This window comes from Triticum aestivum, unplaced genomic scaffold, assembly GCF_018294505.1.
Source record: "Triticum aestivum cultivar Chinese Spring unplaced genomic scaffold, IWGSC CS RefSeq v2.1 scaffold4100, whole genome shotgun sequence".
Classification (NCBI taxonomy): domain Eukaryota; kingdom Viridiplantae; phylum Streptophyta; class Magnoliopsida; order Poales; family Poaceae; genus Triticum; species Triticum aestivum.
The window spans coordinates 1-15,236 of NW_025230292.1; the positions used below are offsets into that span (position 1 = coordinate 1).

The 15,236-nt window shown below is 48.9% G+C and overlaps 31 non-coding genes across 31 annotated transcripts; all 31 read right to left on the reverse strand.

Moving 5' to 3' along the window:
* Positions 1-119: 119 nt before the first annotated feature.
* On the reverse strand, positions 120-238 carry LOC123175469 (5S ribosomal RNA). The gene has a single exon (XR_006487934.1). It is a non-coding gene; the product is annotated as a 5S ribosomal RNA (ribosomal RNA).
* A 367-nt stretch (positions 239-605) lies between these two features.
* On the reverse strand, positions 606-724 carry LOC123175481 (5S ribosomal RNA). The gene has a single exon (XR_006487945.1). It is a non-coding gene; the product is annotated as a 5S ribosomal RNA (ribosomal RNA).
* A 367-nt stretch (positions 725-1,091) lies between these two features.
* On the reverse strand, positions 1,092-1,210 carry LOC123175493 (5S ribosomal RNA). Its single transcript, XR_006487956.1, has one exon. It is a non-coding gene; the product is annotated as a 5S ribosomal RNA (ribosomal RNA).
* A 367-nt stretch (positions 1,211-1,577) lies between these two features.
* LOC123175495 (5S ribosomal RNA) lies at positions 1,578-1,696 on the reverse strand. The gene has a single exon (XR_006487958.1). It is a non-coding gene; the product is annotated as a 5S ribosomal RNA (ribosomal RNA).
* A 367-nt stretch (positions 1,697-2,063) lies between these two features.
* On the reverse strand, positions 2,064-2,182 carry LOC123175500 (5S ribosomal RNA). Its single transcript, XR_006487963.1, has one exon. It is a non-coding gene; the product is annotated as a 5S ribosomal RNA (ribosomal RNA).
* Positions 2,183-2,549: 367 nt separating this feature from the next.
* LOC123175496 (5S ribosomal RNA) lies at positions 2,550-2,668 on the reverse strand. The gene has a single exon (XR_006487959.1). It is a non-coding gene; the product is annotated as a 5S ribosomal RNA (ribosomal RNA).
* Positions 2,669-3,035: 367 nt separating this feature from the next.
* Positions 3,036-3,154, reverse strand: LOC123175501 (5S ribosomal RNA). Its single transcript, XR_006487964.1, has one exon. It is a non-coding gene; the product is annotated as a 5S ribosomal RNA (ribosomal RNA).
* A 367-nt stretch (positions 3,155-3,521) lies between these two features.
* LOC123175482 (5S ribosomal RNA) lies at positions 3,522-3,640 on the reverse strand. The gene has a single exon (XR_006487946.1). It is a non-coding gene; the product is annotated as a 5S ribosomal RNA (ribosomal RNA).
* A 367-nt stretch (positions 3,641-4,007) lies between these two features.
* Positions 4,008-4,126, reverse strand: LOC123175479 (5S ribosomal RNA). Its single transcript, XR_006487943.1, has one exon. It is a non-coding gene; the product is annotated as a 5S ribosomal RNA (ribosomal RNA).
* A 367-nt stretch (positions 4,127-4,493) lies between these two features.
* Positions 4,494-4,612, reverse strand: LOC123175470 (5S ribosomal RNA). The gene has a single exon (XR_006487935.1). It is a non-coding gene; the product is annotated as a 5S ribosomal RNA (ribosomal RNA).
* Positions 4,613-4,979: 367 nt separating this feature from the next.
* LOC123175472 (5S ribosomal RNA) lies at positions 4,980-5,098 on the reverse strand. The gene has a single exon (XR_006487936.1). It is a non-coding gene; the product is annotated as a 5S ribosomal RNA (ribosomal RNA).
* Positions 5,099-5,465: 367 nt separating this feature from the next.
* On the reverse strand, positions 5,466-5,584 carry LOC123175488 (5S ribosomal RNA). The gene has a single exon (XR_006487951.1). It is a non-coding gene; the product is annotated as a 5S ribosomal RNA (ribosomal RNA).
* A 367-nt stretch (positions 5,585-5,951) lies between these two features.
* On the reverse strand, positions 5,952-6,070 carry LOC123175485 (5S ribosomal RNA). Its single transcript, XR_006487949.1, has one exon. It is a non-coding gene; the product is annotated as a 5S ribosomal RNA (ribosomal RNA).
* Positions 6,071-6,437: 367 nt separating this feature from the next.
* LOC123175497 (5S ribosomal RNA) lies at positions 6,438-6,556 on the reverse strand. Its single transcript, XR_006487960.1, has one exon. It is a non-coding gene; the product is annotated as a 5S ribosomal RNA (ribosomal RNA).
* A 367-nt stretch (positions 6,557-6,923) lies between these two features.
* LOC123175473 (5S ribosomal RNA) lies at positions 6,924-7,042 on the reverse strand. Its single transcript, XR_006487937.1, has one exon. It is a non-coding gene; the product is annotated as a 5S ribosomal RNA (ribosomal RNA).
* Positions 7,043-7,409: 367 nt separating this feature from the next.
* Positions 7,410-7,528, reverse strand: LOC123175498 (5S ribosomal RNA). Its single transcript, XR_006487961.1, has one exon. It is a non-coding gene; the product is annotated as a 5S ribosomal RNA (ribosomal RNA).
* A 367-nt stretch (positions 7,529-7,895) lies between these two features.
* On the reverse strand, positions 7,896-8,014 carry LOC123175474 (5S ribosomal RNA). The gene has a single exon (XR_006487938.1). It is a non-coding gene; the product is annotated as a 5S ribosomal RNA (ribosomal RNA).
* Positions 8,015-8,381: 367 nt separating this feature from the next.
* LOC123175475 (5S ribosomal RNA) lies at positions 8,382-8,500 on the reverse strand. The gene has a single exon (XR_006487939.1). It is a non-coding gene; the product is annotated as a 5S ribosomal RNA (ribosomal RNA).
* A 367-nt stretch (positions 8,501-8,867) lies between these two features.
* On the reverse strand, positions 8,868-8,986 carry LOC123175491 (5S ribosomal RNA). Its single transcript, XR_006487954.1, has one exon. It is a non-coding gene; the product is annotated as a 5S ribosomal RNA (ribosomal RNA).
* A 367-nt stretch (positions 8,987-9,353) lies between these two features.
* On the reverse strand, positions 9,354-9,472 carry LOC123175480 (5S ribosomal RNA). Its single transcript, XR_006487944.1, has one exon. It is a non-coding gene; the product is annotated as a 5S ribosomal RNA (ribosomal RNA).
* Positions 9,473-9,839: 367 nt separating this feature from the next.
* Positions 9,840-9,958, reverse strand: LOC123175486 (5S ribosomal RNA). The gene has a single exon (XR_006487950.1). It is a non-coding gene; the product is annotated as a 5S ribosomal RNA (ribosomal RNA).
* Positions 9,959-10,325: 367 nt separating this feature from the next.
* Positions 10,326-10,444, reverse strand: LOC123175476 (5S ribosomal RNA). Its single transcript, XR_006487940.1, has one exon. It is a non-coding gene; the product is annotated as a 5S ribosomal RNA (ribosomal RNA).
* Positions 10,445-10,811: 367 nt separating this feature from the next.
* Positions 10,812-10,930, reverse strand: LOC123175483 (5S ribosomal RNA). The gene has a single exon (XR_006487947.1). It is a non-coding gene; the product is annotated as a 5S ribosomal RNA (ribosomal RNA).
* Positions 10,931-11,297: 367 nt separating this feature from the next.
* Positions 11,298-11,416, reverse strand: LOC123175477 (5S ribosomal RNA). The gene has a single exon (XR_006487941.1). It is a non-coding gene; the product is annotated as a 5S ribosomal RNA (ribosomal RNA).
* Positions 11,417-11,783: 367 nt separating this feature from the next.
* Positions 11,784-11,902, reverse strand: LOC123175490 (5S ribosomal RNA). The gene has a single exon (XR_006487953.1). It is a non-coding gene; the product is annotated as a 5S ribosomal RNA (ribosomal RNA).
* A 367-nt stretch (positions 11,903-12,269) lies between these two features.
* Positions 12,270-12,388, reverse strand: LOC123175494 (5S ribosomal RNA). The gene has a single exon (XR_006487957.1). It is a non-coding gene; the product is annotated as a 5S ribosomal RNA (ribosomal RNA).
* A 367-nt stretch (positions 12,389-12,755) lies between these two features.
* LOC123175499 (5S ribosomal RNA) lies at positions 12,756-12,874 on the reverse strand. The gene has a single exon (XR_006487962.1). It is a non-coding gene; the product is annotated as a 5S ribosomal RNA (ribosomal RNA).
* A 367-nt stretch (positions 12,875-13,241) lies between these two features.
* On the reverse strand, positions 13,242-13,360 carry LOC123175489 (5S ribosomal RNA). Its single transcript, XR_006487952.1, has one exon. It is a non-coding gene; the product is annotated as a 5S ribosomal RNA (ribosomal RNA).
* A 367-nt stretch (positions 13,361-13,727) lies between these two features.
* Positions 13,728-13,846, reverse strand: LOC123175484 (5S ribosomal RNA). The gene has a single exon (XR_006487948.1). It is a non-coding gene; the product is annotated as a 5S ribosomal RNA (ribosomal RNA).
* Positions 13,847-14,213: 367 nt separating this feature from the next.
* LOC123175478 (5S ribosomal RNA) lies at positions 14,214-14,332 on the reverse strand. The gene has a single exon (XR_006487942.1). It is a non-coding gene; the product is annotated as a 5S ribosomal RNA (ribosomal RNA).
* A 367-nt stretch (positions 14,333-14,699) lies between these two features.
* Positions 14,700-14,818, reverse strand: LOC123175492 (5S ribosomal RNA). The gene has a single exon (XR_006487955.1). It is a non-coding gene; the product is annotated as a 5S ribosomal RNA (ribosomal RNA).
* Positions 14,819-15,236: the final 418 nt, after the last annotated feature.

Genomic DNA, 15,236 nt, shown 5'->3' on the forward strand with positions numbered 1-15,236 from the left:
CGCGAGCAATGAGCATCGAGCTTAAACATATCGCAAACGTCAAACATAATATAACGGGATTAATATATATCGCGCACGTGCGACATGTTTGTCACAAGGCGCAAAAAATAATTATAAAAGGAATGCAACACGAGGACTTCCCAGGAGGTCACCCATCCTAGTACTACTCTCGCCCAAGCACGCTTAACTTCGGAGTTCTGATGGGATCCGGTGCTTTAGTGCTGGTATGATCGCATCCGACATGTTTCCCCGTCTTCGTCCCTTATGCTTGCCACTCCCAGGTCCGCTCCAAAGACGATTCTACATTCTCACTACCATTACAACCGTTCCCTAACAATGGATAATGTCCTATACTACTTACTCTCCCGCTCAATCACGGAGACGAGTTTTCCACGGTTTCCATCCCTCCCTCCATACCGCAGCAACACGAGTTTTTTCCACCCCTTTCAGAAGGCGCTCTTCGCGCCACAAAGCCGCCCCCAGACGCGCGAGCAATGAGCATCGAGCTTAAACATATCGCAAACGTCAAACATAATATAACGGGATTAATATATATTGCGCACGTGCGACATGTTTGTCACAAGGCGCAAAAAATAATTATAAAAGGAATGCAACACGAGGACTTCCCAGGAGGTCACCCATCCTAGTACTACTCTCGCCCAAGCACGCTTAACTTCGGAGTTCTGATGGGATCCGGTGCTTTAGTGCTGGTATGATCGCATCCGACATGTTTCCCCGTCTTCGTCCCTTATGCTTGCCACTCCCAGGTCCGCTCCAAAGACGATTCTACATTCTCACTACCATTACAACCGTTCCCTAACAATGGATAATGTCCTATACTACTTACTCTCACGCTCAATCACGGAGACGAGTTTTCCATGGTTTCCACCCCTCCCTCCATACCGCAGCAACACGAGTTTTTTCCACCCCTTTCAGAACGCGCTCTTCGCGCCACAAAGCCGCCCCAAGACGCGCGAGCAATGAGCATCGAGCTTAAACATATCGCAAACGTCAAACATAATATAACGGGATTAATATATATCGCGCACGTGCGACATGTTTGTCACAAGGCGCAAAAAATAATTATAAAAGGAATGCAACACGAGGACTTCCCAGGAGGTCACCCATCCTAGTACTACTCTCGCCCAAGCACGCTTAACTTCGGAGTTCTGATGGGATCCGGTGCTTTAGTGCTGGTATGATCGCATCCGACATGTTTCCCCGTCTTCGTCCCTTATGCTTGCCACTCCCAGGTCCGCTCCAAAGACGACTCTACATTCTCACTACCATTACAACCGTTCCCTAACAATGGATAATGTCCTATACTACTTACTCTCCCGCTCAATCACGGAGACGAGTTTTCCACGGTTTCCACCCCTCCCTCCATACCGCAGCAACACGAGTTTTTTCCACCCCTTTCAGAACGCGCTCTTCGCGCCACAAAGCCGCCCCAAGACGCGCGAGCAATGAGCATCGAGCTTAAACATATAGCAAACGTCAAACATAATATAACGGGATTAATATATATCGCGCACGTGCGACATGTTTGTCACAAGGCACAAAAAATAATTATAAAAGGAATGCAACACGAGGACTTCCCAGGCGGTCACCCATCCTAGTACTACTCTCGCCCAAGCATGCTTAACTTCGGAGTTCTGATGGGATCCGGTGCTTTGGTGCTGGTATGATCGCATCCGACATGTTTCCCCGTCTTCGTCCCTTATGCTTGCCACTCCCAGGTCCGCTCCAAAGACGATTCTACATTCTCACTATCATTACAACCGTTCCCTAACAATGGATAATGTCCTATACTACTTACTCTCCCGCTCAATCACGGAGACGAATTTTCCACGGTTTCCACCCCTCCCTCCATACCGCAGCAACACGAGTTTTTTCCACCCCTTTCAGAACGCGCTCTTCACGCCACAAAGCCGCCCCAAGACGCGCGAGCAATGAGCATCGAGCTTAAACATATCGCAAACGTCAAACATAATATAACGGGATTAATATATATCGCGCACGTGCGACATGTTTGTCACAAGGCGCAAAAAATAATTATAAAAGGAATGCAACACGAGGACTTCCCAGGAGGTCACCCATCCTAGTACTACTCTCGCCCAAGCACGCTTAACTTCGGAGTTCTGATGGGATCCGGTGCTTTAGTGCTGGTATGATCGCATCCGACATGTTTCCCCGTCTTCGTCCCTTATGCTTTCCACTCCCAGGTCCGCTCCAAAGACGATTCTACATTCTCACTACCATTACAACCGTTCCCTAACAATGGATAATGTCCTATACTACTTACTCTCCCGCTCAATCACGGAGACGAGTTTTCCACGGTTTCCACCCCTCCCTCCATACCGCAGCAACACGAGTTTTTTCCACCCCTTTCAGAACGCGCTCTTCGCGCCACAAAGCCGCCCCAAGACGCGCGAGCAATGAGCATCGAGCTTAAACATATCGCAAACGTCAAACATAATATAACGGGATTAATATATATCGCGCACGTGCGACATGTTTGTCACAAGGCACAAAAAATAATTATAAAAGGAATGCAACACGAGGACTTCCCAGGATGTCACCCATCCTAGTACTACTCTCGCCCAAGCACGCTTAACTTCGGAGTTCTGATGGGATCCGGTGCTTTAGTGCTGGTATGATCGCATCCAACATGTTTCCCCGTCTTCGTCCCTTATGCTTGCCACTCCCAGGTCCGCACCAAAGACGATTCTACATTCTCACTACCATTACAACCGTTCCCTAACAATGGATAATGTCCTATACTACTTACTCTCCCGCTCAATCACGGAGACGAGTTTTCCACGGTTTCCACGCCTCCCTCCATACCGCAGCAACACGAGTTTTTTCCACCCCTTTCAGAACGCGCTCTTCGCGCCACAAAGCCGCCCCGAGACGCGCGAGCAATGAGCATCGAGCTTAAACATATCGCAAACGTCAAACATAATATAACGGGATTAATATATATTGCGCACGTGCGACATGTTTGTCACAAGGCGCAAAAAATAATTATAAAAGGAATGCAACACGAGGACTTCCCAGGAGGTCACCCATCCTAGTACTACTCTCGCCCAAGCACGCTTAACTTCGGAGTTCTGATGGGATCCGGTGCTTTAGTGCTGGTATGATCGCATCCGACATGTTTCCCCGTCTTCGTCCCTTATGCTTGCCACTCCCAGGTCCGCTCCAAACACGATTCTACATTCTCACTACCATTGCAACCGTTCCCTAACAATGGATAATGTCCTATACTACTTACTCTCCCGCTCAATCACGGAGACGAGTTTTCCACGGTTTCCACCCCTCCCTCCATACCGCAGCAACACGAGTTTTTTCCACCCCTTTCAGAACGCGCTCTTCGCGCCACAAAGCCGCCCCAAGACGCGCGAGCAATGAGCATCGAGCTTAAACATATCGCAGACGTCAAACATAATATAACGGGATTAATATATATCGCGCACGTGCGACATGTTTGTCACAAGGCACAAAAAATAATTATAAAAGGAATGCAACACGAGGACTTCCCAGGAGGTCGCCCATCCTAGTACTACTCTCGCCCAAGCACGCTTAACTTCGGAGTTCTGATGGGATCCGGTGCTTTAGTGCTGGTATGATCGCATCCGACATGTTTCCCCGTCTTCGTCCCTTATGCTTGCCACTCCCAGGTCCGCTCCAAAGACGATTCTACATTCTCACTACCATTACAACCGTTCCCTAACAATGGATAATGTCCTATACTACTTACTCTCCCGCTCAATCACGGAGACGAGTTTTCCACGGTTTCCACCCCTCCCTCCATACCGCAGCAACACGAGTTTTTTCCACCCCTTTCAGAACGCGCTCTTCGCGCCACAAAGCCGCCCCAAGACGCGCGAGCAATGAGCATCGAGCTTAAACATATCGCAAACGTCAAACATAATATAACGGGATTAATATATATCGCGCACGTGCGACATGTTTCTCACAAGGCGCAAAAAATAATTATAAAAAGAATGCAACACGAGGACTTCCCAGGAGGTCACCCATCCTAGTACTACTCTCGCCCAAGCACGCTTAACTTCGGAGTTCTGATGGGATCCGGTGCTTTAGTGCTGGTATGATCGCATCCGACATGTTTCCCCGTCTTCGTCCCTTATGCTTGCCACTCCCAGGTCCGCTCCAAAGACGATTCTACATTCTCACTACCATTACAACCGTTCCCTAACAATGGATAATGTCCTATACTACTTACTCTCCCGCTCAATCACGGAGACGAGTTTTCCACGGTTTCCACCCCTCCCTCCATACCGCAGCAACACGAGTTTTTTCCACCCCTTTCAGAACGCGCTCTTCGCGCCACAAAGCCGCCCCAAGACGCGCGAGCAATGAGCATCGAGCTTAAACATAACGCAAACGTCAAACATAATATAACGGGATTAATATATATCGCGCACGTGCGACATGTTTGTCACAAGGCGCAAAAAATAATTATAAAAGGAATGCAACACGAGGACTTCCCAGGAGGTCACCCATCCTAGTACTACTCTCGCCCAAGCACGCTTAACTTCGGAGTTCTGATGGGATCCGGTGCTTTAGTGCTGGTATGATCGCATCCGACATGTTTCCCCGTCTTCGTCCCTTATGCTTGCCACTCCCAGGTCCGCTCCAAAGACGATTCTACATTCTCACTACCATTACAACCGTTCCCTAACAATGGATAATGTCCTATACTACTTACTCTCCCGCTCAATCACGGAGACGAGTTTTCCACGGTTTCCACCCCTCCCTCCATACCGCAGCAACACGAGTTTTTTCCACCCCTTTCAGAACGCGCTCTTCGCGCCACAAAGCCGCCCCAAGAGGCGCGAGCAATGAGCATCGAGCTTAAACATATCACAAACGTCAAACATAATATAACGGGATTAATATATATCGCGCACGTGCGACATGTTTGTCACAAGGCGCAAAAAATAATTATAAAAGGAATGCAACACGAGGACTTCCCAGGAGGTCACCCATCCTAGTACTACTCTCGCCCAAGCACGCTTAACTTCGGAGTTCTGATGGGATCCGGTGCTTTAGTGCTGGTATGATCGCATCCGACATGTTTCCCCGTCTTCGTCCCTTATGCTTGCCACTCCCAGGTCCGCTCCAAAGACGATTCTACATTCTCACTACCATTACAACCGTTCCCTAACAATGGATAATGTCCTATACTACTTACTCTCCCGCTCAATCACGGAGACGAGTTTTCCACGGTTTCCACCCCTCCCTCCATACCGCAGCAACACGAGTTTTTTCCACCCCTTTCAGAACGCGCTCTTCGCGCCACAAAGCCGCCCCGAGACGCGCGAGCAATGAGCATCGAGCTTAAACATATCGCAAACGTCAAACATAATATAACGGGATTAATATATATCGCGCACGTGCGACATGTTTGTCACAAGGCGCAAAAAATAATTATAAAAGGAATGCAACACGAGGACTTCCCAGGAGGTCACCCATCCTAGTACTACTCTCGCCCAAGCACGATTAACTTCGGAGTTCTGATGGGATCCGGTGCTTTAGTGCTGGTATGATCGCATCCGACATGTTTCCCCGTCTTCGTCCCTTATGCTTGCCACTCCCAGGTCCGCTCCAAAGACGATTCTACATTCTCACTACCATTACAACCGTTCCCTAACAATGGATAATGTCCTATACTACTTACTCTCCCGCTCAATCACGGAGACGAGTTTTCCACGGTTTCCACCCCTCCCTCCATACCGCAGCAACACGAGTTTTTTCCACCCCTTTCAGAACGCGCTCTTCGCGCCACAAAGCCGCCCCAAGACGCGCGAGCAATAAGCATCGAGCTTAAACATATCGCAAACGTCAAACATAATATAACGGGATTAATATATATCGCGCACGTGCGACATGTTTGTCACAAGGCGCAAAAAATAATTATAAAAGGAATGCAACACGAGGACTTCCCAGGAGGTCACCCATCCTAGTACTACTCTCGCCCAAGCACGCTTAACTTCGGAGTTCTGATGGGATCCGGTGCTTTAGTGCTGGTATGATCGCATCAGACATGTTTCCCCGTCTTCGTCCCTTATGCTTGCCACTCCCAGGTCCGCTCCAAACACGATTCTACATTCTCACTACCATTGCAACCGTTCCCTAACAATGGATAATGTCCTATACTACTTACTCTCCCGCTCAATCACGGAGACGAGTTTTCCACGGTTTCCACCCCTCCCTCCATACCGCAGCAACACGAGTTTTTTCCACCCCTTTCAGAACGCGCTCTTCGCGCCACAAAGCCGCCCCAAGACGCGCGAGCAATGAGCATCGAGCTTAAACATATCGCAAACGTCAAACATAATATAACGGGATTAATATATATCGCGCACGTGCGACATGTTTGTCACAAGGCGCAAAAAATAATTATAAAAGGAATGCAACACGAGGACTTCCCAGGAGGTCACCCATCCTAGTACTACTCTCGCCCAAGCACGCTTAACTTCAGAGTTTTGATGGGATCCGGTGCTTTAGTGCTGGTATGATCGCATCCGACATGTTTCCCCGTCTTCGTCCCTTATGCTTGCCACTCCCAGGTCCGCTCCAAAGACGATTCTACATTCTCACTACCATTACAACCGTTCCCTAACAATGGATAATGTCCTACACTACTTACTCTCCCGCTCAATCACGGAGACGAGTTTTCCACGGTTTCCACCCCTCCCTCCATACCGCAGCAACACGAGTTTTTTCCACCCCTTTCAGAACGCGCTCTTCGCGCCACAAAGCCGCCCCAAGACGCGCGAGCAATGAGCATCGAGCTTAAACATATCGCAAACGTCAAACATAATATAACGGGATTAATATATATCGCGCACGTGCGACATGTTTGTCACAAGGCGCAAAAAATAATTATAAAAGGAATGCAACACGAGGACTTCCCAGGAGGTCACCCATCCTAGTACTACTCTCGCCCAAGCACGCTTAACTTCGGAGTTCTGATGGGATCCGGTGCTTTAGTGCTGGTATGATCGCATCCGACATGTTTCCCCGTCTTCGTCCCTTATGCTTGCCACTCCCAGGTCCGCTCCAAAGATGATTCTACATTCTCACTACCATTACAACCGTTCCCTAACAATGGATAATGTCCTATACTACTTACTCTCCCGCTCAATCACGGAGACGAGTTTTCCACGGTTTCCACCCCTCCCTCCATACCGCAGCAACACGAGTTTTTTCCACCCCCTTCAGAACGCGCTCTTCGCGCCACAAAGCCGCCCCAAGACGCGCGAGCAATGAGCATCGAGCTTAAACATATCGCAAACGTCAAACATAATATAACGGGATTAATATATATCGCGCACGTGCGACATGTTTGTCACAAGGCGCAAAAAAAAATTATAAAAGGAATGCAACACGAGGACTTCCCAGGAGGTCACCCATCCTAGTACTACTCTCGCCCAAGCACGCTTAACTTCGGAGTTCTGATGGGAGCCGGTGCTTTAGTGCTGGTATGATCGCATCATTCATGTTTCCCCGTCTTCGTCCCTTATGCTTGCCACTCCCAGGTCCGCTCCAAAGACGATTCTACATTCTCACTACCATTACAACCGTTCCCTAACAATGGATAATGTCCTATACTACTTACTCTCCCGCTCAATCACGGAGACGAGTTTTCCACGGTTTCCACCCCTCCCTCCATACCGCAGCAACACGAGTTTTTTCCACCCCTTTCAGAACGCGCTCTTCGCGCCACAAAGCCGCCCCAAGACGCGCGAGCAATGAGCATCGAGCTTAAACATATCGCAAACGTCAAACATAATATAACGGGATTAATATATGTCGCGCACGTGCGACATGTTTGTCACAAGGCGCAAAAAACAATTATAAAAGGAATGCAACACGAGGACTTCCCAGGAGGTCACCCATCCTAGTACTACTCTCGCCCAAGCACGCTTAACTTCGGAGTTCTGATGGGATCCGGTGCTTTAGTGCTGGTATGATCGCATCCGACATGTTTCCCCGTCTTCGTCCCTTATGCTTGCCACTTCCAGGTCCGCTCCAAAGACGATTCTACATTCTCACTACCATTACAACCGTTCCCTAACAATGGATAATGTCCTATACTACTTACTCTCCCGCTCAATCACGGAGACGAGTTTTCCACGGTTTCCACCCCTCCCTCCATACCGCAGGAACACGAGTTTTTTCCACCCCTTTCAGAACGCGCTCTTCGCGCCACAAAGCCGCCCCAAGACGCGCGAGCAATGAGTATCGAGCTTAAACATATCGCAAACGTCAAACATAATATAACGGGATTAATATATATCGCGCACGTGCGACATGTTTGTCACAAGGCGCAAAAAACAATTATAAAAGGAATGCAACACGAGGACTTCCCAGGAGGTCACCCATCCTAGTACTACTCTCGCCCAAGCACGCTTAACTTCGGAGTTCTGATGGGATCCGGTGCTTTAGTGCTGGTATGATCGCATCCGACATGTTTCCCCGTCTTCGTCCCTTATACTTGCCACTCCCAGGTCCGCTCCAAAGACGATTCTACATTCTCACTACCATTACAACCGTTCCCTAACAATGGATAATGTCCTATACTACTTACTCTCCCGCTCAATCACGGAGACGAGTTTTCCACGGTTTCCATCCCTCCCTCCATACCGCAGCAACACGAGTTTTTTCCACCCCTTTCAGAACGCGCTCTTCGCGCCACAAAGCCGCCCCAAGACGCGCGAGCAATGAGCATCGAGCTTAAACATATCGCAAACGTCAAACATAATATAACGGGATTAATATATATCGCGCACGTGCGACATGTTTGTCACAAGGCGCAAAAAACAATTATAAAAGGAATGCAACACGAGGACTTCCCAGGAGGTCACCCATCCTAGTACTACTCTCGCCCAAGCACGCTTAACTTCGGAGTTCTGATAGGATCCGGTGCTTTAGTGCTGGTATGATCGCATCCGACATGTTTCCCCGTCTTCGTCCCTTATGCTTGCCACTCCCAGGTCCGCTCCAAAGACGATTCTACATTCTCACTACCATTACAACCGTTCCCTAACAATGGATAATGTCCTATACTACTTACTCTCCCGCTCAATCACGGAGACGAGTTTTCCACGGTTTCCACCCCTCCCTCCATACCGCAGCAACACGAGTTTTTTCCACCCCTTTCAGAACGCGCTCTTCGCGCCACAAAGCCGCCCCAAGACGCGCGAGCAATGAGCATCGAGCTTAAACATATCGCAAACGTCAAACATAATATAACGGGATTAATATATATCGCGCACGTGCGACATGTTTGTCACAAGGCACAAAAAATAATTATAAAAGGAATGCAACACGAGGACTTCCCAGGAGGTCACCCATCCTAGTACTACTCTCGCCCAAGCACGCTTAACTTCGGAGTTCTAATGGGATCCGGTGCTTTAGTGCTGGTATGATCGCATCCGACATGTTTCCCCGTCTTCGTCCCTTATGCTTGCCACTCCCAGGTCCGCTCCAAAGACGATTCTACATTCTCACTACCATTACAACCGTTCCCTAACAATGGATAATGTCCTATACTACTTACTCTCCCGCTCAATCACGGAGACGAGTTTTCCACGGTTTCCACCCCTCCCTCCATACCGCAGCAACACGAGTTTTTTCCACCCCTTTCAGAACGCGCTCTTCGCGCCACAAAGCCGCCCCAAGACGCGCGAGCAATGAGCATCGAGCTTAAACATATCGCAAACGTCAAACATAATATAACGGGATTAATATATATCGCGCACGTGCGACATGTTTCTCACAAGGCGCAAAAAATAATTATAAAAGGAATGCAACACGAGGACTTCCAAGGAGGTCACCCATCCTAGTACTACTCTCGCCCAAGCACGCTTAACTTCGGAGTTCTGATGGGATCCGGTGCTTTAGTGCTGGTATGATCGCATCCGACATGTTTCCCCGTCTTCGTCCCTTATGCTTGCCACTCCCAGGTCCGCTCCAAAGACGATTCTACATTCTCACTACCATTACAACCGTTCCCTAACAATGGATAATGTCCTATACTACTTACTCTCCCGCTCAATCACGGAGACGAGTTTTCCACGGTTTCCACCCCTCCCTCCATACCGCAGCAACACGAGTTTTTTCCACCCCTTTCAGAACGCGCTCTTCGCGCCACAAAGCCGCCCCAAGACGCGCGAGCAATGAGCATCGAGCTTAAACATATCGCAAACGTCAAACATAATATAACGTGATTAATATATATCGCGCACGTGCGACATGTTTGTCACAAGGCGCAAAAAATAATTATAAAAGGAATGCAACACGAGGACTTCCCAGGAGGTCACCCATCCTAGTACTACTCTCGCCCAAGCACGCTTAACTTCGGAGTTCTGATGGGATCCGGTGCTTTAGTGCTGGTATGATCGCATCCGACATGTTTCCCCGTCTTCGTCCCTTATGCTTGCCACTCCCAGGTCCGCTCCAAACACGATTCTACATTCTCACTACCATTGCAACCGTTCCCTAACAATGGATAATGTCCTATACTACTTACTCTCCCGCTCAATCACGGAGACGAGTTTTCCACGGTTTCCACCCCTCCCTCCATACCGCAGCAACACGAGTTTTTTCCACCCCTTTCAGAACGCGCTCTTCGCGCCACAAAGCCGCCCCAAGACGCGCGAGCAATGAGCATCGAGCTTAAACATATCGCAGACGTCAAACATAATATAACGGGATTAATATATATCGCGCACGTGCGACATGTTTGTCACAAGGCACAAAAAATAATTATAAAAGGAATGCAACACGAGGACTTCCCAGGAGGTCGCCCATCCTAGTACTACTCTCGCCCAAGCACGCTTAACTTCGGAGTTCTGATGGGATCCGGTGCTTTAGTGCTGGTATGATCGCATCCGACATGTTTCCCCGTCTTCGTCCCTTATGCTTGCCACTCCCAGGTCCGCTCCAAAGACGATTCTACATTCTCACTACCATTACAACCGTTCCCTAACAATGGATAATGTCCTATACTACTTACTCTCCCGCTCAATCACGGAGACGAGTTTTCCACGGTTTCCACCCCTCCCTCCATACCGCAGCAACACGAGTTTTTTCCACCCCTTTCAGAACGCGCTCTTCGCGCCACAAAGCCGCCCCAAGACGCGCGAGCAATGAGCATCGAGCTTAAACATATCGCAAACGTCAAACATAATATAACGGGATTAATATATATCGCGCACGTGCGACATGTTTGTCACAAGGCGTAAAAAATAATTATAAAAGGAATGCAACACGAGGACTTCCCAGGAGGTCACCCATCCTAGTACTACTCTCGCCCAAGCACGCTTAACTTCGGAGTTCTGATGGGATCCGGTGCTTTAGTGCTGGTATGATCGCATCCGACATGTTTCCCCGTCTTCGTCCCTTATGCTTTCCACTCCCAGGTCCGCTCCAAAGACGATTCTACATTCTCACTACCATTACAACCGTTCCCTAACAATGGATAATGTCCTATACTACTTACTCTCCCGCTCAATCACGGAGACGAGTTTTCCACGGTTTCCACCCCTCCCTCCATACCGCAGCAACACGAGTTTTTTCCACCCCTTTTAGAACGCGCTCTTCGCGCCACAAAGCCGCCCCAAGACGCGCGAGCAATGAGCATCGAGCTTAAACATATCGCAAACGTCAAACATAATATAACGGGATTAATATATATCGCGCACGTGCGACATGTTTGTCACAAGGCGCAAAAAATAATTATAAAAGGAATGCAACACGAGGACTTCCCAGGAGGTCACCCATCCTAGTACTACTCTCGCCCAAGCATGCTTAACTTCGGAGTTCTGATGGGATCCGGTGCTTTAGTGCTGGTATGATCGCATCCAACATGTTTCCCCGTCTTCGTCCCTTATGCTTGCCACTCCCAGGTCCGCTCCAAAGACGATTCTACATTCTCACTACCATTACAACCGTTCCCTAACAATGGATAATGTCCTATACTACATACTCTCCCGCTCAATCACGGAGACGAGTTTTCCACGGTTTCCACCCCTCCCTCCATACCGCAGCAACACGAGTTTTTTCCACCCCTTTCAGAACGCGCTCTTCGCGCCACAAAGCCGCCCCAAGACGCGCGAGCAATGAGCATCGAGCTTAAACATATCGCAAACGTCAAACATAATATAACGGGATTAATATATATCGCGCACGTGCGACATGTTTGTCACAAAGCGCAAAAAATAATTATAAAAGGAATGCAACACGAGGACTTCCCAGGAGGTCACCAATCCTAGTACTACTCTCGCCCAAGCACGCTTAACTTCGGAGTTCTGATGGGATCCGGTGCTTTAGTGCTGGTATGATCGCATCCGACATGTTTCCCCGTCTTCGTCCCTTATGCTTTCCACTCCCAGGTCCGCTCCAAAGACGATTCTACATTCTCACTACCATTACAACCGTTCCCTAACAATGGATAATGTCCTATACTACTTACTCTCCCGCTCAATCACGGAGACGAGTTTTCCACGGTTTCCACCCCTCCCTCCATACCGCAGCAACACGAGTTTTTTCCACCCCTTTCAGAACGCGCTCTTCGCGCCACAAAGCCGCCCCAAGACGCGCGAGCAATGAGCATCGAGCTTAAACATATCGCAAACGTCAAACATAATATAACGGGATTAATATATATCGCGCACGTGCGACATGTTTGTCACAAGGCGCAAAAAATAATTATAAAAGGAATGCAACACGAGGACTTCCCAGGAGGTCACCCATCCTAGTACTACTCTCGCCCAAGCACGCTTAACTTCGGAGTTTTGATGGGATAAGGTGCTTTAGTGCTGGTATGATCGCATCCGACATATTTCCCCGTCTTCGTCCCTTATGCTTGCCACTCCCAGGTCCGCTCCAAAGACGATTCTACATTCTCACTACCATTACAACCGTTCCCTAACAATGGATAATGTCCTATACTACTTACTCTCCCGCTCAATCACGGAGACGAGTTTTCCACGGTTTCCACCCCTCCCTCCATACCGCAGCAACACGAGTTTTTTCCACCCCTTTCAGAACGCGCTCTTCGCGCCACAAAGCCGCCCCAAGACGCGCGAGCAATGAGCATCGAGCTTAAACATATCGCAAACGTCAAACATAATATAACGGGATTAATATATATCGCGCACGTGCGACATGTTTGTCACAAGGCGCAAAAAATAATTATAAAAGGAATGCAACACGAGGACTTCCCAGGAGGTCACCCATCCTAGTACTACTCTTGCCCAAGCACGCTTAACTTCGGAGTTCTGATGGGATCCGGTGCTTTAGTGCTGGTATGATCGCATCCGACATGTTTCCCCGTCTTCGTCCCTTATGCTTGCCACTTCCAGGTCCGCTCCAAAGACGATTCTACATTCTCACTACCATTACAACCGTTCCCTAACAATGGATAATGTCCTATACTACTTACTCTCCCGCTCAATCACGGAGACGAGTTTTCCACGGTTTCCACCCCTCCCTCCATACCGCAGCAACACGAGTTTTTTCCACCCCTTTCAGAACGCGCTCTTCGCGCCACAAAGCCGCCCCAAGACGCGCGAGCAATGAGCATCGAGCTTAAACATATCGCAAACGTCAAACATAATATAACGGGATTAATATATATCGCGCACGTGCGACATGTTTGTCACAAGGCGCAAAAAATAATTATAAAAGGAATGCAACACGAGGACTTCCCGGGAGGTCACCCATCCTAGTACTACTCTCGCCCAAGCACGCTTAACTTCGGAGTTCTGATGGGATCCGGTGCTTTAGTGCTGGTATGATCGCATCCGACATGTCTCCCTGTCTTCGTCCCTTATGCTTGCCACTCCCTGGTCCGCTCCAAAGACGATTCTACATTCTCACTACCATTACAACCGTTCCCTAACAATGGATAATGTCCTATACTACTTACTCTCCCGCTCAATCACGGAGACGAGTTGTCCACGGTTTCCACCCCTCCCTCCATACCGCAGCAACACGAGTTTTTTCCACCCCTTTTAGAACGCGCTCTTCGCGCCACAAAGCCGCCCCAAGACGCGCGAGCAATGAGCATCTAGCTTAAACATATCGCAAACGTCAAACATAATATAACGGGATTAATATATATCGCGCACGTGCGACATGTTTGTCACAAGGCGCAAAAAATAATTATAAAAGGAATGCAACACGAGGACTTCCCAGGAGGTCACCCATCCTAGTACTACTCTCGCCCAAGCACGCTTAACTTCGGAGTTCTGATGGGATCCGGTGCTTTAGTGCTGGTATGATCGCATCCGACATGTTTCCCCGTCTTCGTCCCTTATGCTTGCCACTCCCAGGTCCGCTCCAAAGACGATTCTACATTCTCACTACCATTACAACCGTTCCCTAACAATGGATAATGTCCTATACTACTTACTCTCCCGCTCAATCACGGAGACGAGTTTTCCACGGTTTCCACCCCTCCCTCCATACCGCAGCAACACGAGTTTTTTCCACCCCTTTCAGAACGCGCTCTTCGCGCCACAATGCCGCCCCAGGACGCGCGAGCAATGAGCATCGAGCTTAAACATATCGCAAACGTCAAACATAATATAACGGGATTAATATATATCGCGCACGTGCGACATGTTTGTCACAAGGCGCAAAAAATAATTATAAAAGGAATGCAACACGAGGACTTCCCAGGAGGTCACCCATCCTAGTACTACTCTCGCCCAAGCACGCTTAACTTCAGAGTTCTGATGGGATCCAGTGCTTTAGTGCTGGTATGATCGCATCCGACATGTTTCCCCGTCTTCGTCCCTTATGCTTTCCACTCCCAGGTCCGCTCCAAAGACGATTCTACATTCTCACTACCATTACAACCGTTCCCTAACAATGGATAATGTCCTATACTACTTACTCTCCCGCTCAATCACGGAGACGAGTTTTCCACGGTTTCCACCCCTCCCTCCATACCGCAGCAACACGAGTTTTTTCCACCCCTTTCAGAACGCGCTCTTCGCGCCACAAAGCCGCCCCAAGACGCGCGAGCAATGAGCATCGAGCTTAAACATATCGCAAACGTCAAACATAATATAACGGGATTAATATATATCGCGCACGTGCGACATGTTTGTCACAAGGCGCAAAAAATAATTATAAAAGGAATGCAACACAAGGACTTCCCAGGAGGTCACCCATCCTAGTACTACTCT